General features: G+C 44.5%; 1 protein-coding gene across 1 annotated transcript in view; it reads right to left on the bottom strand.

Moving 5' to 3' along the window:
* Nucleotides 1-14,966, bottom strand: part of fzy (cell division cycle 20 protein fzy) — a 240,187-nt gene that overhangs the window by 60,463 nt on the left and 164,758 nt on the right. The window lies entirely within an intron of this gene.

The following is a 14,966-nucleotide window of genomic DNA, read 5'->3' as shown; positions in this document are numbered from 1 at the left end:
TAAGGCTTGGAACGGATTAGGCTATTTACATGTAAAACGCGACTCAGGATACGAAAAAATCAGGATACGAAACCGTATCCTGAACAGATTACTTTCGCATCCTGAGGCATCACTGTATATATATATATATATATATATATATATATATATATATATATATATATATATATATATATATATATATATATATATATATAAATATATATATATATATATGCATACAAACACATTTTTATATATATATATATATATATATATATATATATATATATATATATATATATATATATATATGAAAACCAACACAATATCGTGTTAAAATAAAAAATAAATTTCTACCTCATAATTGGGATTGAACCCTAGCCTCTTCAAATGAAAGGCAAGGTCGCTTCCAACCATGCCACCAGAGGCTCGAAGAAGTCGGAACCTAACTGCTCCTGCAGTTCAGGATTCACCTGGCGAAACATGTCTCTTACCAGCGAGTTTTCCCCGACTTCCCAGCCAACCAAGTGACACAATTGATAGCTTTTTTTAGTTGGAATTATCCCTAATGAGTCAACATGGATGAAAATCAACACAATATCGTGTTCAAATAGAAATAAATTTTTAACTCGTACTAGGAATCGAACCCTAGCCCCTTCAAATGGAAGGCCAGGTTGCTCCCTTCAGAAATTATTGTGATTTCAAGCTATAAGCCCTATACAGGGATTAAATAAAACTCGAGTATATTTCATTAATCTATAACTGAAGAAGCAGTAATAAGACGCAAATACGTTTTCTGTATTTTATTTTGCAACTAATTTATCAAATGTAGTTACAACAAGGTATGAATCTGATCCAGCATTACAACACATCAAAGTCCATATTTTCTCGTGTAGAAAAAACATATATATATATTATCGGAATAATGCCACTCAATGGAGATGTGAAACCGAATCTATCTGACATGATCAGATGTTCAAAAATGCATAAACACTGTGACGCAAACGTTCACCGGCACTGGTGTATTGGTCAGATATGCACCTACGTAGAACAGTATGTTTAATCATAGCTGTGATCTGCACTAGAGGGTAGGTATACCCATGCACCCGATGCACTGTAAAGTCCCAAAACAGTCCACTGTTCATCGCAGCACTAGACACCGGGTTTTATGACACTACCCGCCGCCACCACAAAGTGTTTTGATTCATGTACTTGCTTTGCGTAATGTTTGTAGAAGATCCTGGATGATCTCCACCCAGTGTATGAGTGGAGTCTTTCAAAGTCCATAAGTTGAAAGAAGTTCAACAAAGAAGCAACTTTCCTCGGATCGTGACCTGCGGGTGTACTGTCAGGATCCGCTCTGCGGGTGTACTGTCCGGATCCGCTCTGCGAATAAAGTAGGTGAGCTTCGCTCTCAGTTGTCTTAAAGATAGGTTTGATCCTGACGTTTCGCCTCTGAAGAGCTGTCCTCTCTTGAAGTTTAAGTTCTTCGAAGATAGACCTTAAGACACTCTACTGGGCACAGAGAGGCATCTTACTTCCATCGGCAGATTCTCCAAGGACCCCACCTCTTCGTGGGTAGCTCGTTCTTGGCAAGATAAGCAGGATCAGGAGAAATGGTTCAGTTCTCCTGAGTCTAGGAATTGAATAGGGCCTTCGTTTCTGGATAAGGCCACTATTTCACTAACTCTAGCCCCTGAGGCTATTGCAAACAGAAAAATGACTGTGTGTTAAATCCTTTAGAGTACAATCCTCATTGTTTAGGTTTGAAGCATAGTGCAAGACTTTGTCCAAAGACCACGTGATGGGCTTTGGTGGAGTTGCTAACTTGAGATCTTATTAAAATTTTCACTTGAGAGGTCCACCTCAAAAGCGTACAGAAGTGGTCTAGCCAGGGCCGATTTACACGAGATAATTGTAGGAGAGGCCAGACCTTGTTCGTGTAGGTGTATGAAGAATGCAAGACAAAAATCTATCGATATCTGTCGGTTTCCTTGTTTTCACAAAGGACACCCATTTCTTCCACGACGATTCATATTGTCTCCTAGTCGAACTTGACTTGTACTCCTCGATGAAGTCAACTTTATCCTTCGAGATTCCAAACTTTGTTCGAAGCTAGGGCGAGAAAATCATGAGATGTAGGTTGTTGGTTCTCGAGGATGAAGCGTAGATAGTCGACTTCTGGACCAGTTGAGATAGTACTGGATTCGGCAGAGGAAACAGCTTCAGTGTCAGCTCTAGGACTAGAGGGAACCAATTGCTTTTGGGCCACTTGGGGGTCACTACTGCTGCTGTCCCTCTGAAGGATCTTAGCTTGTCGAGGACTCTTAGCAGGAGATTGGTTGGTGGAAACTGGTAAATGCCATTCCACCTGATCCAGTCGAGGGACATGGCGTCCATCGCCTCTGCTTGAGGGTCCATGCAATGGGCTACGTTAACGAGGAAGTTTCTTGTCGCTCGTTGCGAAGAGGTCGATTTGCAGTTCCGGGACTTTTTCCGAGTTGAAGGAGAATGAGTCTGCGTCTTGGGACCATTCTGTCTCTATGGGCTTTCGCCTGGATAAAGCATCTGCTGTCATATTGAGGAAGCCTTGTAGGTGAACTGCTGATAGGTGCCATCCCTTCCTCCTTGCCAGGTAGAGGATGGCTAACATCACATGGTTGATGTGGGGTGATCTCGAGCCTTGTCGATTTAGACACTTTACTATCACCTCGTTGTCCAGGGCCAATCTGATGTGGATTGATCTGCGAGGGGATAGTTTCTTCAACATCAGGAAAACTGCCATAGCTTCCAAAATGTTGATTGGAAAGCGTTTTGAACTGGTGCGACCAATTCCCTTGCAGTTTTTTGTCGTGAGAATGGCTTCCCCATCCTTCCAAGGAGGCATCCGTGTGTATCACCACTGATGGTTGTGGTGGTTGCAGGAGAATTGTCCGTGCTAGGCTCTTGGCTGTAGACCACGGCCTTAACTGCGTGCGCAACAAGGTCGGGGTCAACCTTAGTTGATCTTTTCGAGCTTTTGATGCGTATTTCCTCCAGACTCCTGACGCATCTTTCAGATGTGCTTTTAGCACCGGGTCTGTCACTGCAGCAAACTGGAGAGAGCCCAGTACTCTTTCCTGTTGGCGTCTTGAAAAACTCTTGTGACGGATTAGTCTCCTGACAAATCCCGCTATTTCTCTCCTCTTCTTGGATGGAATGCAGAGGTGGTGTAACTTCAAGTTCCATTGGATTCCTAGCCATTGGAACTGTTGAGCTGCAGATAGGCGAGACATCTTGCAATTGATCTGGAAGCCCAGGTGTTCCAGGAACTGGATCACCTTGTTGGCTGCTTGCAGACAAGTGGTCTTGGATGCTGCCCATATCAGCCAATCGTCTAGATATGCTACCACTTGAACTCCTTCGGAGTGTAGCTGTTGGATGATTGTGTCTGCTAGCTTTGTGAATATCCTTGGGGCTGTGTTCAGTCCGAAGGGCATTACTCTGAAGACAAACATTTTTATCTGTAGTTTGAATCCTAGATAGGAGGAGAAAGGGGAACTCATTGGAAGATGCCAGTAAGTATCTGCTAGGTCTATTGGGACCGTGTATGCCCCTTTTGGCAGAAGGGTCCTTATGTGTTGCAAAGTAAGCATCCAGAACTTGAGTGGAAACAAGTCTAGAATGACACTGAGTTTGTTGGAGTCTTTCTTGGGAACACAAAACAGCCTTCCCTGGAACCTGATGGACTTCACTTTCCTTATCACCTTCTTGTTCAAGAGTTCTGAGGTATATTCTTCCAACAAGAGGGTGGAGTGTTGGAAGAATTCTGGAAAGCGGGGTGGAGTTCTGCTCCATTTCCACCCGAGTCCATTCATGATTAGGCTGTAGGCCCAGGGATCGAAGGTCCAGCGATCCCGAAAATTATGCAGTCTGCCCCCTACCTGAAACCCCTCATTGCTTGGGTGGGGGTGGGGGGGGTTCCTGTGGATTTGTTTCCGCGACCACGTCCTCCTCAGCCCCGAGAGAAGTTACCTCAGGGAGAACTTCTCTTAGGGCCTTTTCCTTTCTGACTGGGGCAAAAGGAAGTCGACTGCCTCTCAAAGTTAGGGTTGAAAACTGGCGACTGGGCAACCAGTTGTTGAGGGACCATCTGGAAGGTGGTCTGAGGCATCGTGGTCATCGTCACGGCGGGGAGTTGTGCAGGTCTGCGTGGTCTCCTTGCCTTTTAATTCTTGGGCTGGGGACCTCAGTCCGAGGAAGTTCCTCTTCGAGTTCATGCCCCACTTTTGGAGAAGGTTCCTGTTCTCTGTGGCTGCTCTGGCAATGATCTCTTGGACCAGTTCCTGAGGGAAAAGGTCTTTACCCCAGATGCTCGAGGTAATCAGCTTCCTTGGTTCGTGTCTGATGGTTGCTCAGGGCAAAACGATCTCTCTACAGGGTCTCCTCGCTCTGAGGAAAGCATATAGGCCTAAGTCTTTCACAAAGGTACCCATGTGAGACTTAGCCAGGAAAATGAACATTTCTGGGGCATTATGTTGACCTGCACTCATTTCCAGAAAGTTCTGATGAGAGAGGGAGGCCACAAGTCTCTCCTTAGACTCCTGTTCCTTCCTCAGAAGATGGTCTGACAACTTTGGAAGGTTCTCATTGAACTGTTGGCCTGCTATCTCTGGATCCAACTCAGAAACGGAGAAGGTTAGACAGACATCCTTCCACTTCTCCTCGTAGATAGGCAGTGCTAGAGAGAATGGCTTGCATTCCTCAAGGGTTGGGTAGGGTTTGCCCTCGTCGACTGCCTTGACGGCAAAGTCTAGTGCTTTCTCCGAAAAGGGGAAAGAGATGGAGGAAGGGGCAAGAAAGGTGGGGTGTTTCTTGCTCAGTGCTGAGACTTTGGAGTTGGTGTACCCGGCTCCCCTTAAGGCTTTTAGGAGGATGGCTTGTGCCTTATGTTAAAAAACAATGACCTCTTTGGATACCGTTCCCTCTCGGGCTGGGTTTTCATCCCGCAGTCTCACGTAACACTCTGGGTTGGCTGAAAAGTTAGGCCAGAACTCAAGGTCTTCAATCAGCCTGGCACCCAACTTCTCAGAGACGAACAATTTCCCATTCAACATGGGCATATGCTCTGCATACCTCCAGAGATTAGTTTCGGAGCAGTGAGGGTGATCCGACACTCTAAGAGGCTTCTTAGTAGTGCCCTTGGTGGATCCGGGGCGGCCCATCCTCTCCTGCAACAGTTTCTGCTGCTGCTTGAGCGATTCCCGCATCGTCTCTTGCTCCTTGTTCCCTTTGGAACAATTCCATCATCGTTGAAACAATGTTAAGATCTCTTCATTTTTGTTGATCTGGGCAACTGGTTGTGGAGTTGGGGCCAAGGATGTTGACGGCATAGGTTAGTATGCCGTCACGGCTAACGGAGGGTCCTCTGTTGCCGTTGATACGGATCCTTCTTCCTCCGCTTGTGGAGATTCCACATTTTCTTCAGGGCCACCTTGCAGTAGGTCCTGTTCAGTGTCAGTGGACACTTCTAACATCCTCCCTTGGTAGATGTCCATGCCTTTTAGGGCCTTATTGATGTCGGAGTCGATCTTCAGTTGTATGAAGGGAGGCCGGACCTGTTCCTGAGGTACTACCGCACTCGGCAGAGCCTTGGGGAACAATAGGCACCTTAGGGAGTTGTTGGGTAGGTATGGTCCTTGAGAGTTCTTCTGGAACCCTCTTCCCCATTTGCGAGGGGTCTCCCTCACTGTATCCCTAGTCTCTATGGTGACTAAACGAATCTGTTGGCCAGCAGGGTTGAGCAGATGGTACAACCCTTCAGATCCCAATACCTCAGGACTCCTGACACGATGCAGCAGGGGGCATGAGTCCTGCACTTCGTGTGACCACTAAAGTCTTTCCCTTTGTGGTTACAGAACAAACAGTTTCTGCTGCTGCTTGAGCGATTCCCGCATCGTCTCTTGCTCCTTGTTCCCTTTGGAACAATTCCATCATCGTTGAAACAATGCTAAGATCTCTTCATTTTTGTTGATCTGGGCAACTGGTTGTGGAGTTGGGGCCAAGGATGTTGACGGCATAGGTTAGTATGCCCTCACGGCTAACGGAGGGTCCTCTGTTGCCGTTGATACGGATCCTTCTTCCTCCGCTTGTGGAGATTCCACATTTTCTTCAGGGCCACCTTGCAGTAGGTCCTGTTCAGTGTCAGTGGACACTTCTAACATCCTCCCTTGGTAGATGTCCATGCCTTTTAGGGCCTTATTGATGTCGGAGTCGATCTTCAGTTGTATGAAGGGAGGCCGGACCTGTTCCTGAGGTACTACCGCACTCGGCAGAGCCTTGGGGAACAATAGGCACCTTAGGGAGTTGTTGGGTAGGTATGGTCCTTGAGAGTTCTTCTGGAACCCTCTTCCCCATTTGCGAGGGGTCTCCCTCACTGTATCCCTAGTCTCTATGGTGACTAAACGAATCTGTTGGCCAGCAGGGTTGAGCAGATGGTACAACCCTTCAGATCCCAATACCTCAGGACTCCTGACACGATGCAGCAGGGGGCATGAGTCCTGCACTTCGTGTGACCACTAAAGTCTTTCCCTTTGTGGTTACAGAACAAACAGTTTCTGCTGCTGCTTGAGCGATTCCCGCATCGTCTCTTGCTCCTTGTTCCCTTTGGAACAATTCCATCATCGTTGAAACAATGTTAAGATCTCTTCATTTTTGTTGATCTGGGCAACTGGTTGTGGAGTTGGGGCCAAGGATGTTGACGGCATAGGTTAGTATGCCGTCACGGCTAACGGAGGGTCCTCTGTTGCCGTTGATACGGATCCTTCTTCCTCCGCTTGTGGAGATTCCACATTTTCTTCAGGGCCACCTTGCAGTAGGTCCTGTTCAGTGTCAGTGGACACTTCTAACATCCTCCCTTGGTAGATGTCCATGCCTTTTAGGGCCTTATTGATGTCGGAGTCGATCTTCAGTTGTATGAAGGGAGGCCGGACCTGTTCCTGAGGTACTACCGCACTCGGCAGAGCCTTGGGGAACAATAGGCACCTTAGGGAGTTGTTGGGTAGGTATGGTCCTTGAGAGTTCTTCTGGAACCCTCTTCCCCATTTGCGAGGGGTCTCCCTCACTGTATCCCTAGTCTCTATGGTGACTAAACGAATCTGTTGGCCAGCAGGGTTGAGCAGATGGTACAACCCTTCAGATCCCAATACCTCAGGACTCCTGACACGATGCAGCAGGCGGCATGAGTCCTGCACTTCGTGTGACCACTAAAGTCTTTCCCTTTGTGGTTACAGAACAAACAGTTTCTGCTGCTGCTTGAGCGATTCCCGCATCGTCTCTTGCTCCTTGTTCCCTTTGGAACAATTCCATCATCGTTGAAACAATGCTAAGATCTCTTCATTTTTGTTGATCTGGGCAACTGGTTGTGGAGTTGGGGCCAAGGATGTTGACGGCATAGGTTAGTATGCCGTCACGGCTAACGGAGGGTCCTCTGTTGCCGTTGATACGGATCATTCTTCCTCCGCTTGTGGAGATTCCACATTTTCTTCAGGGCCACCTTGCAGTAGGTCCTGTTCAGTGTCAGTGGACACTTCTAACATCCTCCCTTGGTAGATGTCCATGCCTTTTAGGGCCTTATTGATGTCGGAGTCGATCTTCAGTTGTATGAAGGGAGGCCGGACCTGTTCCTGAGGTACTACCGCACTCGGCAGAGCCTTGGGGAACAATAGGCACCTTAGGGAGTTGTTGGGTAGGTATGGTTCTTGAGAGTTCTTCTGGAACCCTCTTCCCCATTTGCGAGGGGTCTCCCTCACTGTATCCCTAGTCTCTATGGTGACTAAACGAATCTGTTGGCCAGCAGGGTTGAGCAGATGGTACAACCCTTCAGATCCCAATACCTCAGGACTCCTGACACGATGCAGCAGGGGGCATGAGTCCTGCACTTCGTGTGACCACTAAAGTCTTTCCCTTTGTGGTTACAGAACAAACAGTTTCTGCTGCTGCTTGAGCGATTCCCGCATCGTCTCTTGCTCCTTGTTCCCTTTGGAACAATTCCATCATCGTTGAAACCATGTTAAGATCTCTTCATTTTTGTTGATCTGGGCAACTGGTTGTGGAGTTGGGGCCAAGGATGTTGACGGCATAGGTTAGTATGCCGTCACGGCTAACGGAGGGTCCTCTGTTGCCGTTGATACGGATCCTTCTTCCTCCGCTTGTGGAGATTCCACATTTTCTTCAGGGCCACCTTGCAGTAGGTCCTGTTCAGCGTCAGTGGACACTTCTAACATCCTCCCTTGGTAGATGTCCATGCCTTTTAGGGCCTTATTGATGTCGGAGTCGATCTTCAGTTGTATGAAGGGAGGCCGGACCTGTTCCTGAGGTACTACCGCACTCGGCAGAGCCTTGGGGAACAATAGGCACCTTAGGGAGTTGTTGGGTAGGTATGGTCCTTGAGAGTTCTTCTGGAACCCTCTTCCCCATTTGCGAGGGGTCTCCCTCACTGTATCCCTAGTCTCTATGGTGACTAAACGAATCTGTTGGCCAGCAGGGTTGAGCAGATGGTACAACCCTTCAGATCCCAATACCTCAGGACTCCTGACACGATGCAGCAGGGGGCATGAGTCCTGCACTTCGTGTGACCACTAAAGTCTTTCCCTTTGTGGTTACAGAACAAACAGTTTCTGCTGCTGCTTGAGCGATTCCCGCATCGTCTCTTGCTCCTTGTTCCCTTTGGAACAATTCCATCATCGTTGAAACAATGTTAAGATCTCTTCATTTTTGTTGATCTGGGCAACTGGTTGTGGAGTTGGGGCCAAGGATGTTGACGGCATAGGTTAGTATGCCGTCACGGCTAACGGAGGGTCCTCTGTTGCCGTTGATACGGATCCTTCTTCCTCCGCTTGTGGAGATTCCACATTTTCTTCAGGGCCACCTTGCAGTAGGTCCTGTTCAGCGTCAGTGGACACTTCTAACATCCTCCCTTGGTAGATGTCCATGCCTTTTAGGGCCTTATTGATGTCGGAGTCGATCTTCAGTTGTATGAAGGGAGGCCGGACCTGTTCCTGAGGTACTACCGCACTCGGCAGAGCCTTGGGGAACAATAGGCACCTTAGGGAGTTGTTGGGTAGGTATGGTCCTTGAGAGTTCTTCTGGAACCCTCTTCCCCATTTGCGAGGGGTCTCCCTCACTGTATCCCTAGTCTCTATGGTGACTAAACGAATCTGTTGGCCAGCAGGGTTGAGCAGATGGTGCAACCCTTCAGATCCCAATACCTCAGGACTCCTGACACGATGCAGCAGGGGGCATGAGTCCTGCACTTCGTGTGACCACTAAAGTCTTTCCCTTTGTGGTTACAGAACAACGCAGCGCACTTCTCCATAGGCTCCTCCTGTAAAGGAAAAGGGCCAAATGAGTATGTGTTTTTCATATCAGTGATATAAAAGCATACATTTTTTTAATAACAATAGTAGTCACTATTGTTTATGGTAGCTTAGGATAGTAAGCCTGAAAGAAAGTAGAAAAGACACATGTCTGCATTTCTTTTCCCAGGCCATTGCTGAGACCTTCGTCAGTATTAATACACTGGAACCTTGACATACGATTGCCCTAATATACAAATGTTTTGAGATACAACAGAAAATTTTCGAAAAAATATGCTTTAATATACAAGGAAATATTTGAGATACGATTTTGCAATAAGTGATAGTTGTATAGGAGACCGATAGATGGCGTTCGGTCTGTTTTACCATGGATCCCAAAGCTAAAGACAAAGCAGGTGATAAGAAAAAACCCCAAAAAATTATTTAGATAATGCAATAATGCTTCCAAAACAAAATAGAATATTTAGTGAGAGAGAGAGAGAAATGTGAATGGTATATATATCTCTCTCTCTCTCTCTCTCTGAATGTGTAATAAATGAAATCTTCTTTTCTTTGCTAAATCTCTTTTGACGCTGTATAATCAAGCACCACAGAGCTAAAAACTATAAAATATCATGCATCGGCGGTAGCGTGTCTTATTAATAAGGGAGTTATTTGATCCGAAAATTGAGGTTGGCGACGGATTAGGCAGGGTTGATCAAGTGATTTGAATGTAAACAATGCATAAGATTATAATTAGCTATATTTTTAATAAATGCGATACTAAAATGTGAATATTACATGCATTATTATTGGATACAGTTAAGTGAAACGTCAGGGAGAGACAAGGACGAAACACAATGACAAAGAGACGAGACAGGGGGAGGCGGTAGCGTGCGTGCATGTGTTAAGATTGTCTGGACCTTGCAGTAGCACATTCCCAAAACCAAATCTACGCTAAATCAAATAAATTGGCGAAATCAAAGAATTTGGGAAATGCGAGAAGGAATGAAAAATAGGAATGGGATTACGTGGAATGAGGGATAAGAAAGCGTTTAGAATGATTAATTTGATAAAAATGACGAATGAATGCTTGGAAAGTGAAGATGAATAAAATTGCAAAAAATAAAGAAAACCCAAAGAGTTGGCACAATAGGCCCAGACCTGAAAGTGATGAAAGTCAGGAAAGTGAGGCCATAAAGGCCAGACGTGAAGGTGATGAGGAAGTATTTACGTAATTAAAAAAATAAGAATAAAAATTAGTGTAGCAATGTTATTACGTAGTTATTAGTGTACATACGTAAATAAAAAGAGAACAAATCGTTCCCAGTCACCCTTCCCTACCTCCTCTTCCTGCTGGCCTCTCATCATCTTTCGTTGGGGCAAGTAAAATTCCTTTTTTTTTTTATTGATTTCATTAACATTTATCATCATTCATCACATTACTATGTTATTTTATCATTATGTGTGTGATTACTCGTTTATTTGTGTATAAATTGTGTATATTACATGTAATTTAGCTGTGTTTTGGTGTGGTTTCATAGCGTTAGAACGGATTAACCCTTCTACCCCCAAAGGACGTACTGGTACGTTTCACAAAAGCCATCCCTTTACCCCCATGGACGTACCGGTACGTCCTTGCAAAAAAATGCTATAAAAATTATTTTTTTCATATTTTTGATAATTTTTTGAGAAAATTCAGACATTTTCAAAGAGAATGAGACCAACCTGACCTCTCTATGACAAAAATTAAGGCTGTTAGAGCAATTTAAAAGAAATATACACCAAAATGTGCTGGGAAAAAAGTAACCCCTTGGGGGTTAAGGGTTTGAAATTTCCAAAAAGCCTGGGGGTAAAAGGGTTAATACATATTACATTATTTTAAATGGGAAAAAATGCTTTGAGATACAACTGTTTTGATATACAACGATGGTAACAGAACAAATTAAATTCGTATGTCAAGGTTCCATTGTATTCAGTTTCCCTGCTAGGGAGAATACAAGGTAGAAAAAATTGAATAACTAGAGTTAGAGTTAGTAAATATTTTAAACTAAGATTATCCACCTGTAGTATGTGTTAATACCGATCGGTTATTGTAAGTCCCTGATGATCGTGAAAAATCATCTGGGTGTTGAGGGAATATTCAACCTCAACAGAATATCGTGGTCCCAACAATTGTACGCGACAAGAAAGACAGAGTACAGTGAACCCTCGCTACTTCGCGGTTCGACCATCGCGGATTCACCACTTCGCGGATTTTTTTCATAACCCATATATATATACATATCACGGATTTTCCGGAAATTTAAAAAATACCGCGATATCTGAAGACCCCAAATACGATATTTCGTTACCTGTAATTCCATTAATACTGTAATTAGTAATATCTGCTCTTACTGATTGTTCATTGTATTACATATGACATATAATTAAGCACAGAAGGAAATAAAACACGAAAAGAGAATGTGATCATACGATAATTCAGTACTGTATACAGTACGTAGTAAAATTAAATCGAACATGAAACGCAAATCAGATGCAGTCATACCATATTAGAATGGTGTAAGGCTGCTGATGGCTACTACTGTACTACAAATGTAATGGATGTGCTTCTTTTCCATGAATCTTTTGTATGTATATGTACGTAGTACTGCATCCAATAATATTCTTTGTTGCAAAAATCACATTTCGAATAAGCGTACAAGAGAGAGAGATAGAGAGAGAGAGAGAGAGACACACATCCTACAACAAAAGCGTAAAATAGCGTACGTAAAGCTGTATTATTATTAGTTATTATTATCGTTGTTGTTGTTATTATTGTTATTATTATTATTATTATTATCATTATTATTTTTATTATTACAGTATCATTATTTATTATTATTATTATTACTGTACAGTATACGCAGGGTATCTTGTACTTTGAATTGGTAACCTACGTAGCATATAAGACGGTTTGTGATTGGTTCAAGCGCTGATAGATGACGAATCAGAACTCAAGTTTTGTTATCTAGCCTGTGATTGGTGTTTTACCCGCATCTCCAACTTCCAGCATCTAGGTTTTCGCGGCCACTTTCTCTCCCGCCGTATCGCTGTGTAGACGTTGTTAAGTTTGTGAACTTTAATCTGTGCTGTGCGTGACTGTTTTAAGTTGAACTTTTTGTTGAACTTTCTGTTAAACCCTACTGTACAATGCCTCCCAAGCGTTCTGCTTCTACTAAGGCTGGTAGTGAGCCTAAACGCCACCGAAGGATGATGACGATTGCTGAGAAGGTGACGCTTCTCGATATGTTAAAAGACGGTAGAAGTTTTGTGTCCGCAGCCCGCCATTTTGGAATCAATGAATCCACCGTTCGCTATATCAAGAAGGACGAGGCGAACATTAGAAAGACGGCTGCAATCACCTTTAGCAGATCAGCGAAGCGAGTCGTTACCACGCGTAATAAAACGATCGTACGCATGGAAGGTGCTTTAGCTGTGTGGATTGCCGACTGCCGGAAGAAGAACATAGCCTTGGATACGAACACCATCCGAACAAAGGCTTTGAGCTTGTATGAGAATTTTGCGGCAAAGGAACCTCAAGACGACGATGGCGACCATGCTGAAGATGATGATGATGTAGATGAACCTCAACCAGGGACATCCACTGATTTCCAGCGTCAGAAATAACGTTTTTCCGCCAGCAAAGGATGGTTCGCGAAGTTTCAGAAACGCTTCGCCCTGAAAAGCGTTTCCCTGCATGGCGAGGCTGCTTCCGCTGACACTGCCGCTGCTGAAACTTACGTGAACCAGACGTTCAAGAATATTATCGGCGAAGGTGGATACAAGCCGGAAAAAGTCTTTAATATGGATGAGACCGGCTTGTTTTGGAAGAGAATGCCGTCACGAACTTTCCTGTTCAAAGCAGAAGCCAAAGCCTCTGGCATTAAAGCATTCAAGGATCGCGTTACCCTCGTGATGTGTGGCAATGCTGCTGGATTTTTGCTAAAGCCGGGGCTTATTTATAAGTCGAAAAATCCTCGCGCTTTGAAAAATAAAAACAAGAATCTCCTTCCCGTGTACTGGATGCATAATCCAAAAGCATGGATTACGAAGATGCTGACCTCCAACTGGTCCACCAGTGTTTCATCCCGCAAGTCAGCAAATATCTCGTAGAGAAGGGCTTGCCATTTAAGATCCTTCTCCTTATGGATAACACTGGTGGACACGCAACTGATCTGTCGCATGAGGGCATTCAGGTTGAGTTCCTGCCACCCAACACCACGTCATTAATTCAACCGATGGACCAGGGGGTTATCAGGGCGTTCAAGGCCCTCTACACGAAGAATACCTTGGCGGACCTCGTTGCGTGTGTGGATGCTGCCCAAGATGATGAGGATGAAGATTTTAACTTGAAGGCGTACTGGCGGCAGTACACCATAGCCACGTGCCTGAAGAATATTCAGAAGGCACTGCAAGAGATGAAACCTGCAACCGTGAATGCGAGCTGGAAGAAGTTGTGGCCCCAGATTGTTTACGACGACGAGGGATTTACTCCGTCTGAAATCCAACACTCTGCAATAAGCAAATCTGTGCAGTTGGCTGCCATAATTGGAGGTGACGGGTTTGGCGACATGACGACTGAAGACATCGACGAGTTGTTGGACTGCCATTCCCAGCCGCTAACTGACGCAGACCTAGAAGACCTGACGAAATCGGCAAGTGAAGAAGAGAGTGAAACGCAAGAAGAGACCCAAGAAAATGTCGAAGAAACGGGCTTAACATTAGAACGGCTTGCCAAGGCCTGCAACCATGCGAAGGAGTTGAAAGAAATGTTGCAACAGTGGGACGAGGATATGGTTCGGTCTATGCAATTCTCCAACAAGGTCGATGACATCATGACTCCCTACAGGATGCTCTTAGAGCGAAAAAAGAAGCAGCGGCAGCAACTTCCGATCACAATGTTCTTCCAGCCTCGCAAAAAAGAGCCAGTTCCTCCTGCTAGTACGCCTTCGGAAGAAATTGAAGAAGTTTCCCAGGAAGAAGTTGAAGAGGTGTCCCAGGAAAAGACACCTCCGTCTGAAGAGACGTAAAATACTATCATTGGCTGCACAGTAGAAGACATCATCAGCTTCATCATCATCATTTCTACTGTGCAGCAAATTCATCGCCATCATCATTCAAGTTTTTCTTGAAGTTCTTTCGTGGGGAGTACAGTAACAATCTTTATTTTTTACTTTAATATTCTAACATTTTAATATTTGTGCCTGTTTTAGTTTAGTACTGTATGCATTAAGTTAAAGGGAAGGTTTTAAAAGTCTGAAGAGTATACATGTTGTAACCTATCATATTTTTATTGTTTAAAATTTACATTTACGTACGTAAAACAATCTCTCTCTCTCTCTCTCTCTCTCTCTCTCTCTCTCTCTCTCTCTCTCTCTCTCTCGTAAATTGTTTTCCTGCTTTGCTACGTACAGTATGTACTGTATGATTTTATATAGCTACGGTAAATAATATTTGTAATAACATATTTTCTAAAAGCTTTTACTGTAAATATCATTATTCATCACTTTCATCATGCGCGTTAAATGCCTTCTTTGTTCTGAGCGTGGTTGTTTACTGAGCGTACTTTATGACGCCGTCGTTTCAGGCGGCGTCATAAAGAAAAAC

This window comes from Palaemon carinicauda, chromosome 15 (assembly GCF_036898095.1).
Source record: "Palaemon carinicauda isolate YSFRI2023 chromosome 15, ASM3689809v2, whole genome shotgun sequence".
Classification (NCBI taxonomy): domain Eukaryota; kingdom Metazoa; phylum Arthropoda; class Malacostraca; order Decapoda; family Palaemonidae; genus Palaemon; species Palaemon carinicauda.
This window is presented reverse-complemented; position numbering and strand designations above follow the sequence as displayed.